This window comes from Elaeis guineensis, chromosome 12 (genome assembly GCF_000442705.2).
Source record: "Elaeis guineensis isolate ETL-2024a chromosome 12, EG11, whole genome shotgun sequence".
In the NCBI taxonomy this organism is placed as follows: domain Eukaryota; kingdom Viridiplantae; phylum Streptophyta; class Magnoliopsida; order Arecales; family Arecaceae; genus Elaeis; species Elaeis guineensis.
Window position 1 is genome coordinate 87112256 of NC_026004.2, and position 21468 is coordinate 87133723.

The 21468-nt window shown below is 31.7% G+C and overlaps 1 non-coding gene and 1 pseudogene across 1 annotated transcript; both read left to right on the plus strand.

Moving 5' to 3' along the window:
- Positions 1 to 460: 460 nt before the first annotated feature.
- On the plus strand, positions 461 to 21139 carry LOC140852855 (uncharacterized; annotated as a pseudogene).
- On the plus strand, positions 18665 to 18740 carry LOC114912747 (small nucleolar RNA Z155). The gene has a single exon (XR_003798571.1). It is a non-coding gene; the product is annotated as a small nucleolar RNA Z155 (small nucleolar RNA).
- Positions 21140 to 21468: the final 329 nt, after the last annotated feature.

A 21468-nucleotide genomic window follows, 5' to 3' on the forward strand; every position in this document is an offset into this window, starting at 1 on the left:
AGGAGAAAAAGAAAGGCTTGGAAGAGTTTGGAAGCATGAAAGAAGAAGGTAGAAGTACAACCCCTTTTTATAGACATAGAAGATCAGAACAACTAGGATATCGAATCTCGCCTAACCATTTGATGACTGATACTTGGCATGATTCTATTGGCAAGCAGGGGATGTCAATCGGTCCGTTAATGATTTGGGTGAAAAATAAGGTATACCACTTTTTGAATTCCATCAACCACCTCACGATCATGATTATTCACTAATATGACCATTTGTTCCACCCAAGGACCACAGTTGCCGTTTTGGTGGGAAAGATAGTATGTCTTCGATAAATTAGAACTCATGTACTTCCTTTATTCATACCGAACTTGGGAGTAGGAGGCATGTATTGGGGGATAATTTATCATTCAGGTTGAAGACATAGATTAGTGGAAAGGCAGGTGATACAATATGCAGGGTCAATGTCACAATGCGGTCAGGGATGGAAGTATTTGATCCCGAAGGTATATATGTTTCTCTTGTACTGTAAAAGAATCGTCTGAATTCATTCAGTGCATGACTTGAGATATCTCGATCCAAGCTTTAGCCCCTGACGATCCTTGATGCCTAGTGATCCCCCTAAGCAGAGCACCAAAGTTTGACCAATCCTAACTTCAGTCTCAAGCCTGTCTCAGTCTCCATGACAGCTGGCATATGACATCTATAGATGTCTGAACATCTGAACTTGCCGATCTCCAACTTCAACCGTAGGTATGCTTCGGTGCTTAACGATCTTTGTCTCACTGAATGTAGTTGACTCTGGCCACTTCTTTCCTTCGATATCCATCTCCATCGAACCACGCTAAAGCCTCAATAAAAGAAGTCAGTCCAATCCAATCTATGCTCTTATTTCAAAATTTGAAAGCGCCCGCGATACTTAGCTGGCTCTGTAACAAATAAGATAGGTGTAACTATCTGATCTCAAATATTTCGATCAAAAATCTCATCATATCGTATCTAAATCGGCCACGTAACTTATCCAAAATGATTTTCTAGCCTTCGTCTATAAAAAAACCTTTAAAAGACCCCCAAGGTAGCACACAATCTCTCTCTGCACTCCTTCTCATCAGTTTCTCTTAATTTCTGATTTAAATGTCGAAGGATCCCCATCGAAGCCGACTCCGGTCAGGATTTACCTTATAAATTTTTCTTTCAAGAGGATGCACTACTGCACTAGCCTTTCCAACCAAGTTTTTGATTTCAGGGGCAACATAAGGTAAAGATAAAGATCAAGAAAAATTGATTGGGCTGAAATCCCATCATTTGAGCCCTAACATGAACCGATCAAATCTAAATTTTTTTTTCAGAAAGACTATGATTTTATATATTGCCTAATTTAGGAAGAATTAGATAGAATGATAGCAAGTAAAAAAAAAATTTTTACATATTTATTTCTACTAGTCATGTTTATTTTTAAAATATTGGGTCTATTCAAACTAGGAGAAGAATCTAATATGAATTATATATGGATAGACCTCCTTATTTTTGATAGGGGCTACATACCTCAATTTTTGAATCATCAATGAAAAAAGAAGAGATCTAAACACTATTTTTGCTAATTTGTCTATCAAACTAACAACTATTCAACAAATCTTTGAAGGTATAAATTAAATAATATGATCGAAGATGAAATTGCTGCTATTAATTTTTTTTATTTTGGAAAACTTGTTTGGCAACTAATAGGCACTTCGGCTTTTAGTTGCAATGGATCCAGGAACTAACAAATTCATTCTTCTGCCTATTATCAAAAAATTCTTAATAATATCTACACTTTTCAAGTTTTGCTTGCCTTATGAAGTTTTAATGATGAAGCTTTAAATTTAAAAATAACTCAAATTTTAGAAAAAATTGAATCTCAACTGAAAAATCCTATTAGAGGTCATATGCCGACACTTCTTCATCCTATGTTATGAAAGAAGTTATTATCCCAAGTCTTGAAAAATATATTCAATTTGATGCTAGTACTTTTTAGCACATGCTGTAGAAAAAATTATTATTTCAACTTTTAAAAAATAAATTTAATCAATTTATTCAAGAGAATATACCTATAAAAGAATCAGCAAACATAAAGCAGTAATATACTTTTATTATTTATTTTTTTTATTATTTTCTAGAAAAAATGTGCATAATTTTTCATATGTTCTATAGATAGTTTTTACAAGCACCTGCTATGAAAAAATAATTCACTAGGTAATTTCTGGCTAGCCATTTTCAGCTTTGTAGATTTTTTTTAATAATTACACAGTAATTTTGTATGATCTTTCCTTTTTTTATAGTTTGAGTGAAGAAGATAGGACCAAGTAATAAACCAAATGATGTAGGCTATTAAATCATGATTCATCATTTAGATGCAACAACCATGAAAGAACTTCTAAAAATAAATGGTTAAAAAAAATATCTTCTCATCATTGGACACTACCATGAAGTACATTTACAGGAAATAGTTATATGCATCTATGAGTGGCCTACATTTGCATACACTTATGTGTTTATGTAAAAACATGTATGTATCTACAGAGACATGCGTAATCAAGATTATATGTATATTAGCATACACATGTGTATATATATGTATCTATATACTATATTTGTATACATATTGATAGATATCCAGCTCATTGAAAATCCCTGCTGCGAAGCATGGGTCATATGGCTAGCATACATAATGCTCAAAAAAATGAATCAACATCGACTCACTCAATCCACAACAAACAAATGACTGAAAAGAAATTATCCTACTAGCATTCAAATGAATTAAAGATAGGACTAAAAAATTTTCAAGTTATGAATGATCAAATTGCTTTCCTAGGACCTTGCACAAAAGGAATTAAAGATGTATCAGAAAGATGATCATATTCAATATCAAGTTAATAAGTGAGAAGGAACTACAAGAAAGTGGGGGAAAGGGATAGCTCTCTCAAGTGCTAACACATAGAGAAAAGTAGATGGCTAGAGAGATAGATTTTAATAAGTTGGTCATTATTTATTGATTGTTACTAATTTTATAGAAAATCTGACTGAGCGACAATTTGATTGCCTACAAGTGCTGACTTTATACAAAGAAGCGCCTCCAATTTAGTAATGTGATTAGATCACATTATGAACCTCATGCCAAAAAAAAATTGCAAAGATGATATGTAAATACTCTTATTCTGGATCCATATAATAGCAACAATAATATCAAAGTTAAATATATGTGATTTTTCTATGTAAAACTTTTGCCTTATTGAATTATTCCTTGAATATAATTTTTTTAGAAAGATTATTGAATATAAATTTAATGTGCTTTAGTGTTTGAACTCATGCCTTGACTTCATAATGCAGCAAGGAAACAAGAAAAGAGAGGGGAACAAAACTAAAGATCAATGTTTATAAGCTATTTTATACTTTGGTTATTTTACTCCAACATGGTTATTTTATACTTTGGTAATTTTATACTTTGTGTAAGATCAATGTGTAGATTTTGTCCAATATTTTATGATTTTTTAGAGTTGATGATCTAATATAGTTGAGATATGGTGGTGAATATATATGATATTCATTATAGTGGCATATAATAATGTGCCGCTAAAAAGCAACTACAAGTCTTATTTTAATATCGAACACTAAGTTAGGTAAATGGCTGGCAAAAGATCACAATCCTCCTCATGCAAACTAGCACTTTATTCAAAGAAAATACTAGAGGAGTATGGATTATTTTATTAAGATAGAACAAGCAAATAAATGATAGTTTTCCAATATTGTTTGCATTTCAAAAAAAAAATCTAGGAGTTTCTAATCCATTTGAACTCCTTATCAGAAGATTAATGCCATATCAATTTCTAATATATAGTAAAAAGATTCTACTTTGCACCTTATTTACCTACAATATTTATTATAGAGATTAGATCTTAACCCTTAAATGGAATGAATGTCCCATCTAGCATAACTCATTAGAAGATCAATGCCATATCAATTTCTAATATATAGTAATAAGATTTGACTTGGTACCTTATTTTACTTATAGTATTTATTATCGGGATTAAATCTCAACCCTCTAATGGAATATGCATTTTTTTTGAGAAATCTCCAATGGAACAAGGTTAAAGTAGCATATGATATCTTAAGGTTTAAAACTAGATCAGCCTATTAAGAGTTATAGAGGAAAAAAAGTTATGACATCCATGTGCAACAGAAATTTCATCCTCTAAACATCCCACATGTTTCTACTAAAATTAAGTAGGAGTTTGAGTCTGTGAGGGACTCCCAAGCAAATATGAGAACTCCTCTCTCACATGCCATGCCCTAAGTATTTGAGTTGTCAAGGACTTCCTGATATTGTTTAGAAATTAGTAAATCCCAATGTGATGCCTCTCTCAAGCACAATGCCAATCACATATTTTTTTTCTTTGCAAAAACCACATCCGTATTTCTCTCTTATATGGGAAACCACGATCCATATATTGCAATAATATGTAGATACATACAAATGTATATGTTTTCTAATCCAATTCAAAGTCCAACTTGCAATAAACTTGCAACATGCAAAAACTCTCATGTTCTTCCTCACCACAATATATATATATATATATATATATATATATATATATATATATATATATATATATATATATATATATATATATCCTTCACCTAAGTTCCCTTAATAAATACAAAGTCCTCTCCCTCATCACCTCACACACAACTACCTAAAAATCCAATCTAAAGCCATCACATCTTTCCTCACTTGATCGTTACATGCCTTACACCCATTGTCTTCTGCCATGCCACAATCTACCACACCACACCATTTTAAAACCCAATTGATCAGCATTGGTAAATGTCTTGTGAGTTTCTTTCTCTATTTTCCTCTTCGTGCTTCATTATGATTTTAAATAGGTATAAGTTTTGAAAGATATATTAAGGAGGTAGTCTGCTATTTTTTTTGTTGGCAATCTAAAGTCAAAACTTGATAGACTCAAGTTTAAGTTTTATTTTCTGATTAGAGGTTGTTGACTTATGGGTTTCCAAAGTCCAAATTTCTAGTTTTCTATTTTCTTTAAGTTTATCTCACCTTGTAAAGGAGGATAAAACTTATGATTTATGTGCTCTATTTCACAGCTCTCAAACCACTCCACACTCTATTCATCCATCTGCACAGATTTTGAAGCAATTCTTACATGATTTGATGGTTATGGATTCATGCAAAGAAAGGCGAATCTTCCTTTCATGCAAAGGATACAACCCTTATCCTATTAGACATACATGGGTTACTGCTGGTTCTTAACTATTAGAAATATATAGGGATTAAATGTTGTGATTTGATGAAAAGATGGTAATCCCATCTCCAAGTTACTACTAGAAAATAAAATAACTTTGACCAGAACATGTGCTCCTGCGAGTACTAATTCCTTAATACAATAATGACCATTGATTGAACCCAAGGTTTTAAATCCTATGAGATGGGGCCGCCTCGATTTTTTTATGGCATGGGATGCACTGTCGTCCTGTCCTGTCCAATACTTAGGACAAAGGATATCTCAAGATATTTCAATCAGGACACTGGGATGCTAATGAGATAATCCTATCTCGAGACATGGGATGGTATCCTATCTCGATATCTTGCTGGGATATGAATCCTTGATTAAAGTCTCATTATCTTTTCTTCTCTCTTAGGTCTCTTGCAAAAGTATTGAATCATTAGAAAAGATTGTCTCATGTGTTGGAAGTATAATCTAAACTTCAAATAGATTGTATATTGATTTTGAGTTCTAGTTGATGGAATAGTATAGCATTCAAATGGGTTTAATAATAGTAACAGAGGACGAACCATGAAGTTTTTTAGATATAGTTAGTTTAGAGATGAAGATATAGTTTGTGTTTGGATCCGAGGCTAAGAGTAGGATGAGATAAAAAGATTGTTATCAATAGATCAACAATTCTAATATGATAAGAATGTTTAACTTCAGATAAAAAATAATCTTTTCTACAAATAATTTACTCTCTAGTCAGACAACTCTTTATGCCATGATGCCCATTAAAACCTTAGAACAAAATAATATATTTTGAGTTCTGACTTCATTGAAGCAACCCCACCCAATTGAACTGTACATGAAGTTTACAATCTTTGTTACATCCCATATCGATTGATTAAAATAGTCGATATAATTGTTAGATGACATATAATGCCTTAGTAGGTCCTGCATGTTTAAAACATCAAAAAATGTTCAAACCATATAAAAAGTAGCTACCACTACATAAAAATTAGCTAAGCAAATTATCAATTTCATCATTTATAGTTATTTGAATTAGTTTTCGTTGAAACTGTACCTTTGCTCTCATGCTTCATTAGCATAGTACAACATGGTTTGCACCAATATGATATGGTTTTATTTTTTTGCTACTAACTACGGTCACTTATTCTAGCTCTTCATGTTTATGTCAGTGTTGGATCTTAATTTGTAGATTTATCAATTAAAATATGATTTATATCTTTGCCTAAAAATTTTTAGCTATCACAACAAATAATGACTTTCCTTTGCTTCAATTTTTCAATAATTTTTTATAAGTCTATCGGTATTCTACCTCAATTTAATTTGTTATTTACACAACATTTTTTCTATGTCTTGTACTGTTGTACATGTTACTTCATAGCTTTTCTGCATACCTAAATTTTTTATAATCTGTTACACAGTAATGAATAAATCTTGCAACATAAGTAATTATGTTTCGAATGGATCAAGCATGTCAAAAATTGATTATTTTCTATTGATGAGAAAAGGTAAACGAAATCAATTTTCAGATATAGTTGCTCACTTTGCATTTCTATGTTATGTCACATAGCCCCTATAGGTAGCAAGAAAAGTGCTTGAATAGCCCCTATAGGTAGCATGAAAAGTGGTTGAGGCCTGAGGAAATGCAAAGATATTTAAAGTTTAGCTTGGGGTGTACATTTGCCTATCAAAATAAACGACCTAGGATAGCTAATAGAAAATAATGCATCTAAGTATTGTAACTTTCTTGGCACAATTTCTCAAAGAGATAATTTGGTCCAAAAAACTATCTCGATTGGAGACCTACACTAGATGAGAAGAAGAATCGTATGTAGAAAATAGTCCTAGTATTAAAAAGTTTCATATGTTATAAATTTAATGTATTATTTTTTGTTTGTATAACTATTATCTTATCAATGTATTATAGAGAAAGTGTGATATCAACTTATTTTTTTATGATTGAGTTATGAAGTCACTTTCATAAAATTGGAAAGACTAAAAAGTTCAACTCAAAGCCAAGTTCTATGATCCACCTCTATCTACTGTCCCATAGTGTGATGCCATATTTGATGAGAGAGTCATTCCTAAACAATATAAAGTTTTAGTATCATTTTAGAACAGTGATAAAATGAAGATAAAACACAACTTATTTTTACAATTTCATCTTCATAATCTTAAATATATAATTTGATCAAAATGTACTTAGATATTAAAATTTTATTTTGTCAATTTAAAATCATAATGCTACAAATAAATCTAGTTTAGAAAAGCTAAAATTTAGTCATATGAAAGGTACTAGAAGCTTTGCAATCATTCGTGAGGAGCAGATAAATATCGAATCTCCTCCTCTATAGACATGAATATGTTGCCACATGTTATGTATATTTACCAACAAATGTATACCTAATTATTGAGAATCCTATGATTGTAGAGTTCAAAGTCACTTGACAGTAGGCTACCTCCATGAGTAAAGCTTTTCATTCTTATCCATCAACATAAGGATAAGACTCCTATAAATGATGCAATAGCATAGATAATTATTCATCTAATGATTTATTTTTTATTTTTTATTTTTAAAATATTTTAAAATTATTATCTATAATAATATATATTGTTAGCTTTCAATTTCAAGATGAGCTATATGAGGCTATTGTCCAGATCCTGCATTAGTAAAAAAAAGAAGTTGCCCCTAATGATCTATATGCAATAGTCATAAGACAAAAGAAAAGTAAGTATAATAATGTTGACCAGATGTAGCAACCTAAGAGGGGGGGTGAATTAGATTTTTCAAAAACTTTTACAATCTTAAAATAAGGTATGTGCTAAATTAAAATAAAATAAGAACATATACAATGGAAGCAATAAATCAAAACAAGAAATATGCTAAAGTAAATAAGAGCAAAATAGAAATAAATAAGAGTACACATAAGAACAAAGTGTAAAGTAGTTTGGTGCCAAATCTAGCACCAACGTCCACTCCCCAAGTCTTCCTATTTAAAAATTTTGCTACAATCTTTTTGATTATAGTATGATTATTTTAACTAGATTCATAATCAATCCTTTCGATTATTTTAGCAGGCTCACAATCAAACCAGTTTATTTTGCATAGAAAATTAACTAAAATCTTTCCAACTAAGTCACCCCTAGACTTAGTCAACAATATCTAATTATGGACTTAGACAAGCCTTTCCCATAAGTTTCTATCTCAAGAAATTTGTAAAGAATAAGATATACAATAAAATTACAAAGAACAATTAAGACCACAAGGAAAATATTACTTGTTGAAACTCGATTGAAGTCGATGATGATTGCTTTTTGAAGCTTGGACTTCTTCATTTGAATAAATGAGAGGCTCTCTTTTAACTATTGAGGATATTCTCTTAGAAGCTCATTCAATTAATTATACTTGACTTCTCTCTTTTTGATTTGCTTAAAGATATTCAATGCCCTTATGAAGGACTTAGTTTTTTCTCTTTTTTTCTCTTAGATCGACTCTCCTATTGATTTTATATCTTAAATATACTTAAATTTGATTGAAAGAGGTGTACTAGCTATTGGAGATATCAAACTAGTCGTTGGAAGTCAGATTGCCTATTGAAAGCTTGTAGAAAAATTTATTGTTAGGTTATCCTCGTAGTCAAGTCAACTCGAGTAGATCTGGAGTCAATTCGAAGTCTTTAGGAGTTAACTCGAGGACTGTACTCAGAAAATCTATTCTTTATTTTTTTTGAGAGAGTCAAGTCGAGCTTTTCATGAGTCAAGTCGAGTTTTGTGCTACCTAAAAAATACTTTCAAAATACTTCAAATACTTCTCTAACTTTAGGATTTATTTTAAAATACTTCAAATATTTCTCTAATTTTCTTCAAAGTGTGCCATCCTAGACATATATAATTGATCTTGAAAACTCTTTTGGCTTGGCTTCTTTGAGATGACTTCTTTTTTAACTTGATGTATCTTTGTGAGCACCTAAGAAATTATACAACTATTCTTGAAACATACAATTAGTACCATTTATACTTAATATTTTGTTATTATCAAAATTAATATTTGGGTCAACAAATCAAATGGTATAATTAGATCCCTCATCTGAGAACTATTGGGGCAAGAATAAGAATCATGCTGAGGCCATAAGGAAGGTGGCCGAAACTAGCAAAGAGGTTCACGCCTTAAAGCAAGAGCTATAAGTATATTGGCAAGAGAAGAAAGAACTACAAAAAAAAATATGCAAATATGAAGTAAAAGTGAATATATATGGAGTAAAAATATTCAAAAGTGCAGGCTCAACTTTCTTCTCCTATGCAAATTGTATGAGAACTATACAATCAGGTACCCATATAGTATAGAGTTGATAACCTATATGTGTCCTCTTAACACAATAGATAGATAGCTCTTCTAAAGTTTGCATGAAAATTATTTATACAATATAAAATTCATATAATAATTGATTTAATTACTTGGTCATTGCACATAGCCAACTGATGCATCTAATGACCCTATGGATTCACTGATGCATCTCTCGGTATGACATCCTCAAGTCATATTGTTCTACATAGTCTAATAATATTTTTAAACTTATAGTAATTTATTCATATTATCTATTACTCAATATTTGAATCCTCACCTATTATTACATATTCTATTTTTCATTTGTTTATCATGCATCACCTACTAGAATACACACACACACACGCACTAGCATAGTGATCGGGTGATGCTCAGGCTTATTGATTTTGTAAATATAGAAGAATAGCCACCATAATAATAGATTTTAATATAAAGCAAGCTATAAATATAATAATTTTGTTTAGAAAAATAAATCAAATGTTCATGCATAGGATTCAATTTAAACCTAAGCCTTCCATCTGATTAAAAGGGTTGAAGATGGAAAAAGCAGAGAAAATATTATCCAGAAAAAACCATAGATTTGGTATCATATTCACATTATCATGAGAATAAAAATCCATAAATTGAAAATTTTGTAGCCAAAGAAGGATCTTTTCAATCAAAAATCTCCAAACCCTACAAAATATCATGCTTTTACCAAGAATAAGCTCTCAGAAAATCTCAAGGGACCAACTCATACTGCCACACCTCATAGAAAATCCCATATGCTTTAAAAAAAACCCCAACAGTTATCATGATAATAAAAATCCATAAATTAAAAATTTTGTAGGCAAAGAAGAATCTTTTCGATCAAAAATCCCCAAACTCTACAAAATATCATGCTTCTACCAAGATTAAGCTCTCAAAACCTCAAGAGACTAACTCACACTGCCACACCTTGCATAAAATCCCATAAGGTTTAGAAAAAATCCCAACCAAAATCTAATTTTAAACATTGAAAAATAAAGAAATCGAGGAGCATTGAACATACTGCAAGTGCCACTGCATTTCTTTCAAATAGTGAACATGAATGGTACTGTGGCCACATTGCAAGACATTGACGTCATTTGTCGATTCAAACAGATATTGTAAGCTATGTAAATGCTATCATTAAATCTTGAAAAAATGAGTACCCCTATTCAGAAGATTAGGTGGAAGGTTCTTCTTACAAAGAGTTAGAAGCAAGGAAGAAAAGGGTTCAAGAGCTGAAAAAATTATATGCAGACATGGCATTGCAAAAAAAATTGCAGGTTCCAAGAAAAAGTGTAATATACTATGCTGAAAACTTTGGTGCATCCTTATGCATGATCAAATATGAGTAGATGTTAACACAAATTTTGATACATTTTCCATTAGCATTTTCAATTGTGTACAAATTCAGCCTCATCAATTGCGTAAAAGATCGATACTTCATAAATTCTATAGTAATATTGATGGTTTTTATGCATTTGCATGATTACTATTCTTACACCTCTCTCTCTCTCTAACCAGCACTTTTCAATGAGCAGCATAATTCTATTTATGAAGCAGAAATCCAATCGAAAGCGTAAGCTCCTTGAAGATGAGATGATTTCCCCAATAACTAAGTCCATATATAAATGGCATGCAGAGCGCAAAAGGTAAAGAGCTATTTTTCTTATTAATTAAAATGATCTATGGCACTGGTTCTTGGATCAATAATATCATATCATCTTCTAGAAAACTATTTAGGTGATCTTTTGGCTACCTTCTGGGCAAAAAAGCCAGACTAAACTGAATAGCTGGAGCCAGCAAGAGAAATCTAAAAGGTCACACGGCATTGTGATGTTATATTGTGCCTTGGGTTAGAGTTCTCATTATTGGTGTATTGACGCATGGGAGATATTCTTTTGGGTCTTCTACCTGATTAAGAACTCAGAGCATTAAACCATTTAGGTCATTAGATGTACATAATTTTGATTAAATATTTTTAATACTAAATCTACATATTTATTAAACTCTAGATACACATTTTTCAATGTTTTTGTAAAAGTTTTGCCGTGTACACCATACAACCTTGTTGTTCTTCAGATCAATGTTACCAGTCCACAGCAAACTAATCAAATTTTAGCCTCCCAGTGTAAACCACTCCTGTTATCCCTCTTTTAGACCTCCATATTGTATGCAGCAGGTGCAATTGGACTGCATCAAATCCCACGATGGATAACACACAACGCTACCTCTTGTATGTCTCAATTCTGGATTTTGTGGTATCTCCCATGCATTGCTCCGAGATTTGCCCTAGTTTGCATGCAATAATTTCTCCCCTTTTAAAGGTGATTGGTGTAGAGAAGAATTCAAAACATTACAATAAACAAAGGAATGGAATGTCCAACAAAGGTACAAAAAAAAAGTAGCAAGCAATCAAAAGCATTCTATAGCACCATCTACATCATGAAAAATATCTTCACTATTCTTCTTAAGCTTTACAAGTGCTCCAAGAGTTTAACCAAATATATCCATTTTTTAGTCGAGCTTGGAAAAAAGAGGCATGGGCATGGAGGTGGGCAACACTATGGTACCAATGGCGATAGAAGGAGGGCAGGGACAGCATAGTGAGGGGCGAAAGGTTTGAAGCAAGAAAAAAAAAAAGCAAAGCTATCAAAAAATCCACACTCTCATACACAACAGAAAAACCCTCTACCAATCCTTCTTCCCCCTAACCTCCTCCCCAGCCCAACCCCCTTCCCCTTCCTTCCCAAAATATGCGAAGCCTCCATCTCCGAGATCTCCCAAATTCGGACTGCCTAAGCACGGTACTCGAAAGCCTTCGGTGCGGTACCTTGCTCCCATGCACTTCTCCACTGCATCCCCTCTCATCATTCCTCTTCACCGACTGCTGCGATCGTTTAACAGGGATTGGGCAGATCGGTCGGGATTTGGGGTCCGAGGGCTCGGCCTTGGGCTTCATGGAGTGGTCGCCGAAGTGGGATGGGATGGAGACCGCATCCGACAAGTCCTCGATGGCAAAGATGGAGAACCTTGCTGCCCACTCCAGAGGGTAGCATTGGAGGGGAAGGTCAAGGAGTAGCTGGATGGGAGGGTTAGGGCTTTGGGACCCCTTAGCCTGAATCACCACATCTCACCGCCACTAGCGGAGGTAGCAGTTGAGTTGCCAGACTCTAGGTCATGCAGGAGATCTATGGCCTAGTTGGTCGGGAGGTCGAGAAGGATCATAAAAGAGCTACCGTCATTAGTCGGTGGGGACTCGAGACTGGGGTGCATTATATTTTTCCTCATCAAATTTTGGATCTCCTCAAACCTGAGAGATTCCATAATTTTTAGCGTGTAGGTGCCAAAATTCTCAGATCTATCGCTGGAGCTTCCTATTGACTCAAGATGAAGTTAGCAAGATGGAAGGCGGGAGGTTGGAGCGTGAGGCATCGTGGGTTTGAAAGCTACGGTAGGTGGTTTTAAAATTATATTAAAATTTGACACGTGGCATAATGGACGGCTAACTTGTAATCCTACATGTCAACGCGAAATGCTGCTTGTTGATCGTTTTATTTTATATATATATATATATATATATATATATATATATGTATGTATGTATGTATGTATGTATGTATGTATATGGATGTATATATGTATGTATGTATGTACATATGTGTGTGTGTATATGTATCTCAAAATATTTCTTTGTTCCATTTTTGTCATAAAGCTAATAGGTCATGAAGCACATAAACTAATGATATAACTAAAATCATTTGGTACTTGTGCTATAATAAAAACTAATAATAATATTTTTACATGATAAAAAATAGAGCAAAAAAAACAAAAAGTTATGGTATGCTTTTTCCCTTGAGCTAAATGAATCCTACTTTACATGAGTTATCTCGTAAACTTATAGTCAAAGCTATTTTTTTGATATTTTATATTGTTATATATAAGTTTTTGTTTGCAAGAAGGAAATGAATTTAAGATAACAAGTTCCAAAATATCTTATCTCGATATAGCATTAGGAACTTTTGAAAGTAAGGATCCAAATAACATTGTTGAAAAGAATGCACTTAGGGCTTGATTTTGGGAGATATACATTGAGATAGTAAAGTGGATGATGAGCCTTTAATAAAGCCGGATGGATATTATGAAAAAATTGAAGATGTCATTGGAGGAGTATACATTTCATGCCTTCAATTTTGTAATAAATTTATTAATATGATATAATTTTTAAATTATTTTATTATTTTTATATATAAATTTATATCATTATAATTTAAATACTTAATTGATTTTTATTTTGCAGGTGGCATATGTTAGGCATTGAATAAATCACTTTAGAATTTATTTTTTCTTTTTCATATTTATGTACGTAGTTTTTAATGAGTTACAATAAGTATTTTAGATTTATCACTTTTGTGAAGTGTTTATATTTTTGCTTTAAGCATGAATTTATACTCTCAATTTGATTTTGTGGGATGCTATTAGCGTTTTCAGAAAATATCAATAAGATAATTATTATTTTATGTAAGTTTTATTTAGTGCACTTTTCAATTTCATAATTTTGATTTTAGGATATGTTATTTGGCAATATATGAATGAACATATAATATATTTCAAACAAGTTCTATATAGGTTGAATAAAATGATGGTATTCAATCATTAAAAATAATCATTACTAACGCATGATGTAGAAAGTATTAAAAATTAAACTACAAATGATATCACCAGTATTTAAAAATATTGATAAATCTATCTTTTAAAATAATTATTATGATTTAAATTTCTTTATTGGCACATTTCAATACCACTAATTAATTTTCAATAGTATTTTGCATTGTCGCTATTTACTTCATTCCTCTTCATTCTATCATTGTGTGGCATTTTTTAGTACTGCTAAAGATTTAACAATATTTTTGAAATACTAATAAATATTAAAAAATACTATAAAATAAAATTTTTACCTGTATTCGTAAAATTACTTTTGATGAAAAGTATTTCATTAGCACTTTTTTTAGATACCACTAATTAATTTTCATTGATATTTCGAGATGTCTATTTGTTACATTTCTTTTTACCTTTTCTTTGTATGATAATTTTTTATATTACTAAAAAAATTTGAGGCAATGATAAAATACTGATAAATACTAAAAAGAATGCTGCTATCAAGACTTTTTATAAAAATTATATTAATATATTTTTGCTTATATAATGGAAAAACCCTAAGTCTAATATGCATGTTAAACCCATGAAGAGATGAAAAAAGAAAAGGATAAATTATAGAAATATCTCTTCAACTTTAGTCCAATTTTACTTGTACTTGCTCGACTTTAAAAAGTATCAAGCTAGCCTTTCAAGTTTTCGATATGTTTCAAAATTATTCTACTGTCTATATTCATTAATGGAATGATACCATGTGACCATCATATGATGCTATCATTTTATAAAATGACCACACTATCCTTATTCCTATCTCTTCCCTCCTTTCTCTTCGATTGATCCCCTTCTCCATCTCTGGCACCAACATCTCACTTCCCTCCTTCTCCTTCTCTATCCTCCTCTTCCTTTTCACCCTCTTCATCTCCTCATCATCCTCCTCCTTCAAGTCCATCCATGAGCCTTCTCCCTCTATATTGGCTCCTTCTATCTCTGTCTATTTCTTGCCAATGACTTCTCCTTCCCTCTCCTCCTCTTTCTCCTCACCTACTTCTCCTTTTCTTCCTCTTCAAGCCTGCTCATAAGCCTTTTCTCTCTATGGTGGCTCTCTCTATCTCCACCCATCTTACTGGTAATCCTTTCTTCCCCCTCCTCTTGTTCATCCTCTTCTACTTTTTCTACCCTCCTTCTCCAAGTCCGTCCATAAGCCGTCCTTCCTCATGGCAACTCTCTCCACCTTCTCTCTTTCCTCATCAGCGACCCCACCTTTTCCTCTTCCCCTTTCTCACCCACTTCTCTTTCTTATCCTTCTCTACCTCTAAGCCTACCCACAAGCCCTCTCCTTCATCTCCATCCATTCATCTTCAACGACCTCTCCTTCTCTCTACTCTCTTTTCTCTTCACCCAGTTCTCCTCCTCTTTTTTCTCCAAGCCCGTCTATGACCCCTCCTTCATGATGACTTTCTCTACCTTTGCCCTTGCCAGCGACTCCTCTTCCCTCCTCTCATTCCTTCTCACCTATTTTTTCTGCTCATCTTTCTTCTCCTCTAAGCCTATCTATGAGCCCTCTCCCTCCACCTTTGTCTCTTCCTCGATGATGAACCCTCCTTTCTCTTTCTCCTCCTCCTAACCCCTTTTCTCCTCCTTCTCCTTCTTCAATCCTATCTATGAGGCCTTTGACGCTGCCCTCTCCCTCCACACCAACCTCCATGACCTTGCTTTTCCCCTCCATGATAGCTCCCTCCATCTTCATCTCTTTTTCATTGATGATTCCTCGTATATGAGCAAGGATATTTTCATCCATTGAAATAAAAAGTCAGTATAATTTGCTAGTAAGTGAATGACAGGATCATTTTGGAACATCTCAAAAAGTTAAAAAACTAGTTTGATATCTGTTAAAATCGATGAGGTATTAATAAAATTGAGCTAAAGTTGAGGGGGTATTCCTATAATTTATTCAAAAGAAACAAAAGTTTAGGACTTTAAAAAATTCTGTGTGAGATGAAGCCCCTTGAATTCTTTATCTAGGTGGGCTCCATTTCTAGTAATTAATATATTTATAGTATTTATTGATACTTTTTCTAATAGTCACACCATTATAGAGATTTCTGATGCAACTGGTCAAGTGGATGTCCTTTTTCTTTAGAGAGGGGTGGAAAAAAAAGCTATAATGGTATTTTTTATATTAAACCTAAAGTTTTAAGTTACAATTACAATCTTCATAAATATATCTAATCTTGATTTTATTTTTGATTTCAAAATATAAAAATTCATATTTTGAGCGAAAAATATGCTAATCAAATTATATAAATAAATATATAATTGGATTGGGAGATCTCAAAATTCTGATGATACAATATATTTTATCTGCATCAAATGTATTGGAGCCTAGAGGAAAGCAAACCAGTATCATTGTGTTAGGCAATGATCTTTTTAGAATCAAGAAGAGTTGGACCACCAAATTTGACATCTTGCTAACCATCATATTTGTCTTCAAACAATCACATATCCAACTTTTGATATTTAAAAATGAGTGAGAACTAATAATTTAAAAGAATTTGAACTACATGATTTTGATCCTGTGGTTGAGTAAGAGACATGCTCAATAATCGACATTCGATTTATAAGAAAGCCCATCCCTCTACCTCCTTACACTACTAATCAAATAGCAAAACTTGCTCATGGCATCTTATAGATTACATCTTACAAAGCAAAGAATAGTGCCATCACTCATATTAAAATGTGCTAAAGTAGGTGCCAAGATTAGGCTGGTGTTAGACCAATTCACAGATACTCACTCAAGCTCAAAGTCTCTTAGACCGGCCTGAGCCAAATATTAATTAAGTTCGAGAGGAAGTATTAGTCTACTTAATAAATAGGTTGGATTTGGATTTAGATCTTAAAGCATAGCCCAGCTTGGATATTTTATGGAGAAATTCTATATGCTACCCTCCGATGAAGAAAAAGTATACTATCCAATCACATCAAGCCACGTAGCGCAATTAATAATAAGACAGATATTTAATGCTATTTAGCTTTTTTCTAAATTTTTTTTCTGATAAAAATATCTTTTTCCTTCATAGAATAAAGAAAAAAATAATATTATTACTTTCTAATATCTTATATGACTTTTCTATGAGTATATATGATATTTTGAATAATATATATAATTTTTTATATCTTTATATGATATTTTATTGATTATTATAATTTTTTAATATCTTAAATAACTTTCTAATACCTTATATAATTTTTTATGAATATATATGATATCCTGAATAATATATATATAATTTTTTATATCTTTATATGATATATTATAACTAATAAGATATCATATAAAGATACAAAAAATTATATATATTATTCAAAAAGTCATATAAGATATTAAAAAGCCATAATAATTAGTAAGATATCATATAAAGACACAAGATGTCATGGATATTCACAGGAAGCCATATATTGTTCTTTCTTTATTTTATAAAAGAAAAAAATATTTTCATTAGAAAAAAATTAAGAAGAAAAAATTGAATAGTATGAAATATCTATTTATTATTAATTATATTATGTGGCTCAATATGATTGGATAGTATATTTCTACACCATCGAAGGGTAGTGGATAAAAAATTACTCTATTTTATGCCGCACATATACATGCCACAGCCTAGCCCATACAATAGGTGACCCACTTTAAACTAAACTGACTTGCTGAATCCTCGATCCTATGCTCGTGGTGACAGCAGAAGACGGGAGTGCTGTCGCTCTTCTTCTCATCTCTCCTCCTCTTCCTCTTCTTTTTTTCTAACATATTGTTTGGATTAAGGGTACACGGGGGTTCATAAAGGGAGGGGAGGGAGGGTAAAGAATGAACTTCTATTTGATAAAATTTTTTGAGATAAAGGAGGGTAGAAAAGGATTCTCTCAACCCCTTCATACCCTTCACTTACTCAATTTTTTTTACCATCTGATTTGAGATGTAATGGAGAGAAAGGTTCATACTTAATTTTTATTTTTTTAACTTATCCTTAATAAAATTTTAAAATTACAACTGGATCATTATATACTCTATCTTCCCAATCACCTCTTTGTACTTCGCACAACTCAAAAATCTTATAGCCATCCCTTCACTTGCAGACCGCTCCTTCTCATGCAAATTTGAGTATCACGATCGTTGGAAGGCAGATTTCAGTGATAGAGATTCAAAATCTATCAGTGTCTGAGCTGACAGTAATCTTTCAACAGATCTAAATTTTTTTTATATAAAGATATAAAATATTTTTTTTAAGAGCTAATATTTTATTTTATCCAAAATATTTTTGATCTTCTATTTTTTTCCCCAAGTTGATTTTTTTTTTGTAATCACTTGGTAATATTTCAATGCCGTTGATATGATGATAACATTTGTTAAAAAAAAGTGTTGATTAAGAAAAAGTCATACTATAATTATCTGATCAATGGTAATAATTTCTTGAAAATTATATAAACTTATATAAGCTTATTGGATTCCCCTGCCAATTTTCTTTTTTATATTAGTTGCAACTGCTCTCTTTTTTTAAAAAAAATCTTTCAATACTTCTCTTTGGTAGGCTTTTGTATTTGATGATAATTAGGTTTTCGTTCACGATCTCCTTTGTTGCTTTCATTTATGTTTATTTATTCTATTTTGATTTTTTTCTATTTTTTGTCAAGAATTTTATATTTTTACCAATTTGCCTTTGTGAGTTGCTTTAGGGGAAAAAATAATTCACATAGCTGTAAATGCTTTCTCCATTTATTTACAGATTTAGTATAGGCATTGCTATTCTTCATTGCACTATCCAACAAAAAATTAGTTGACAAAGAACCAGCATAACAAAAGTTTAAATATCAGCAAGGAGATTAGTTTCTTTGTCTATGGATAGCATCTGGTTTGACAACTTTCAATTTAACTGGAACGTTGTTCTTGCTTATGTTATTTGCAAGGTACATATTGGAGGAGAAATCATTTTTCTCTCTTCTTACCTGTGAGTTACTTTTCGAAGTTACAATTTTGTTTACTCTTGTTATGAAAATATTATAGTCTGATAGATATTGAATTTGATTCTCTTGATCTCCCTCCGCAAGTTTAAGTTTGATAGTAATATGAATGTCTGATGGTATTTTGTCTGAATGCATTGTACAGCTTTTGATGGAAGTCATTTTTATTTTTATGTGACTTTATGATAAATAATAGCCGACTAATAATAAAAATTTAATTACTAACATCAAGCAATAGTTCTATACCTTCTGTAAGTGTACAAACTTTCCTTTAATATCTTAATTGAGTGAAAACAAGTGAAGATACAAGAGTTATCATCATGTTTTGATGTTTAAAGTGATAATTAATCTTTTGATTAAGCTTAGGTTAGGGGGAGGGTGCTATTATTCATATGATATAGATATAAGAACATAGGCTTGACAAATTGATTTTCTCTACATTGTTACGTTTATTCTCTTATGATTGCCTTTTACTTGCTACAGGTTTATTTCATGATGGATTCTTTATAACATGGCTTATATCAATGATGATGAACTTTTTAATTTATAATAATTGTATTGTATGGCTGCAGCATAAGTTGTTTGTGTTATTATTTATTGGTGGTTCTTACGTCGAAGGCTCAAGAGAAAGCGACTTAAAATTCCTAGAGAAGCTATGAAGAAGAGAGATATAGATTGACAATTATTGCTTATTGATCTTGCTAATGATGTTAAATGTCGTAATATTTGTCGAATGAAAATAATGGCCTTTCATCAATTATGTCACATTTTAAGATCGAAGGGTGGTCTTTGACCTACACGACGAGTGATTGTAGAAGAATAGGTTGCTATGTTTCTTATGCTAATGGGGCACAAACTCAAGAATCACTTAGTATAATTCATGTTTAACTGATCTGAGGAGACAATTAGCCACCATTTTCATACTATTTTAAATACTATCATAGAACTAGAAGGGAAATTTCTACAATAACCCAATGGATCTTAAGTCTTCGCAGAAATACTTAATAACTCTCGGTTCTTTCCTTTTTTAAGATAAAAGATATACTCTGAACTATAAGTTATTTTATAATATGTGTATTATATCTCATCAAGTAATAAAGTTTTAATGTCAGGATTATATTGGTGCAATTGATGGAATACATGTTCGTACAAAAGTTTCCCCTATAATAGCTCCTAGGTATCGAGGTAGAAAGGATTATCCTATCCAAAATATTTTGACTGTCCATACTTTTGATCTCAAATTTACCTATATTTTGCCTGGATGGGAAGAGACTACATCTGACTTTAGGATTCTAAAGAATGCATTAACACGAAGATTTTCATTAAAAATTCTACAAGGTAAAAGTTTAAATCAACAGAATAATTTAAATACATATACATTCCTTACACTACATATATGATGAGTGTACTTTTCTAAAAAAATTCTATCTTACTGATGCTAGTTTCATGATAAAGGATGAAATAATTCTGCCTTATAGAGGAGTACGTTATCATGTAAAAGAGTATTTGAGAAATTCATCAAGAAACATGCAAGAGTTATTTCTGAAGGGCATTTGGTATACTTAAGAAGCGATTTCTAATCATAGCAAGTGCTGATGAATTTTTCTTTTGTGTTGAAATATATAAGCAAATTTTTGTTGTATGTTCTATCTTACATAACTATTTGATGAGCGCAGACCCAGATGCGAGACTTATTTCTGAAGTAGATGAAGAACTTAATAATCAATATCTTGAGCTAGAGCTCATTTCTGAGCCTTCTGATGATGCAGAGGATGAACATAGAGGAGAAGGGATTAGAAACTCAATAACAGCTGCCATGTGGATGGATTACACGACATAATATTTTTTATCTTTGTGTTTCTTATAATATCAAAAAATTTATCATGTATTGTACTTTGGATTCATTTACCAGAACCTATGTATGGTTAAGAACTTTTTAATATTTGAATATGTTTCATTTTTATTATGGTGTGATGGATGATAAAGTTAACTGCTTCGTTGTATTACTACTTTTTACATTGTACATATAAATACTAATTTTGTGTAGGTATCTATATGGCACCTAAAAGAAAATCTTTAGAATTAAACAACAAAGAAGATTGTATTATCTAGACAAATACCATGAATGATGTTCTTTTAGATGTCTTGTTGTAATAAAATTATTTTGAA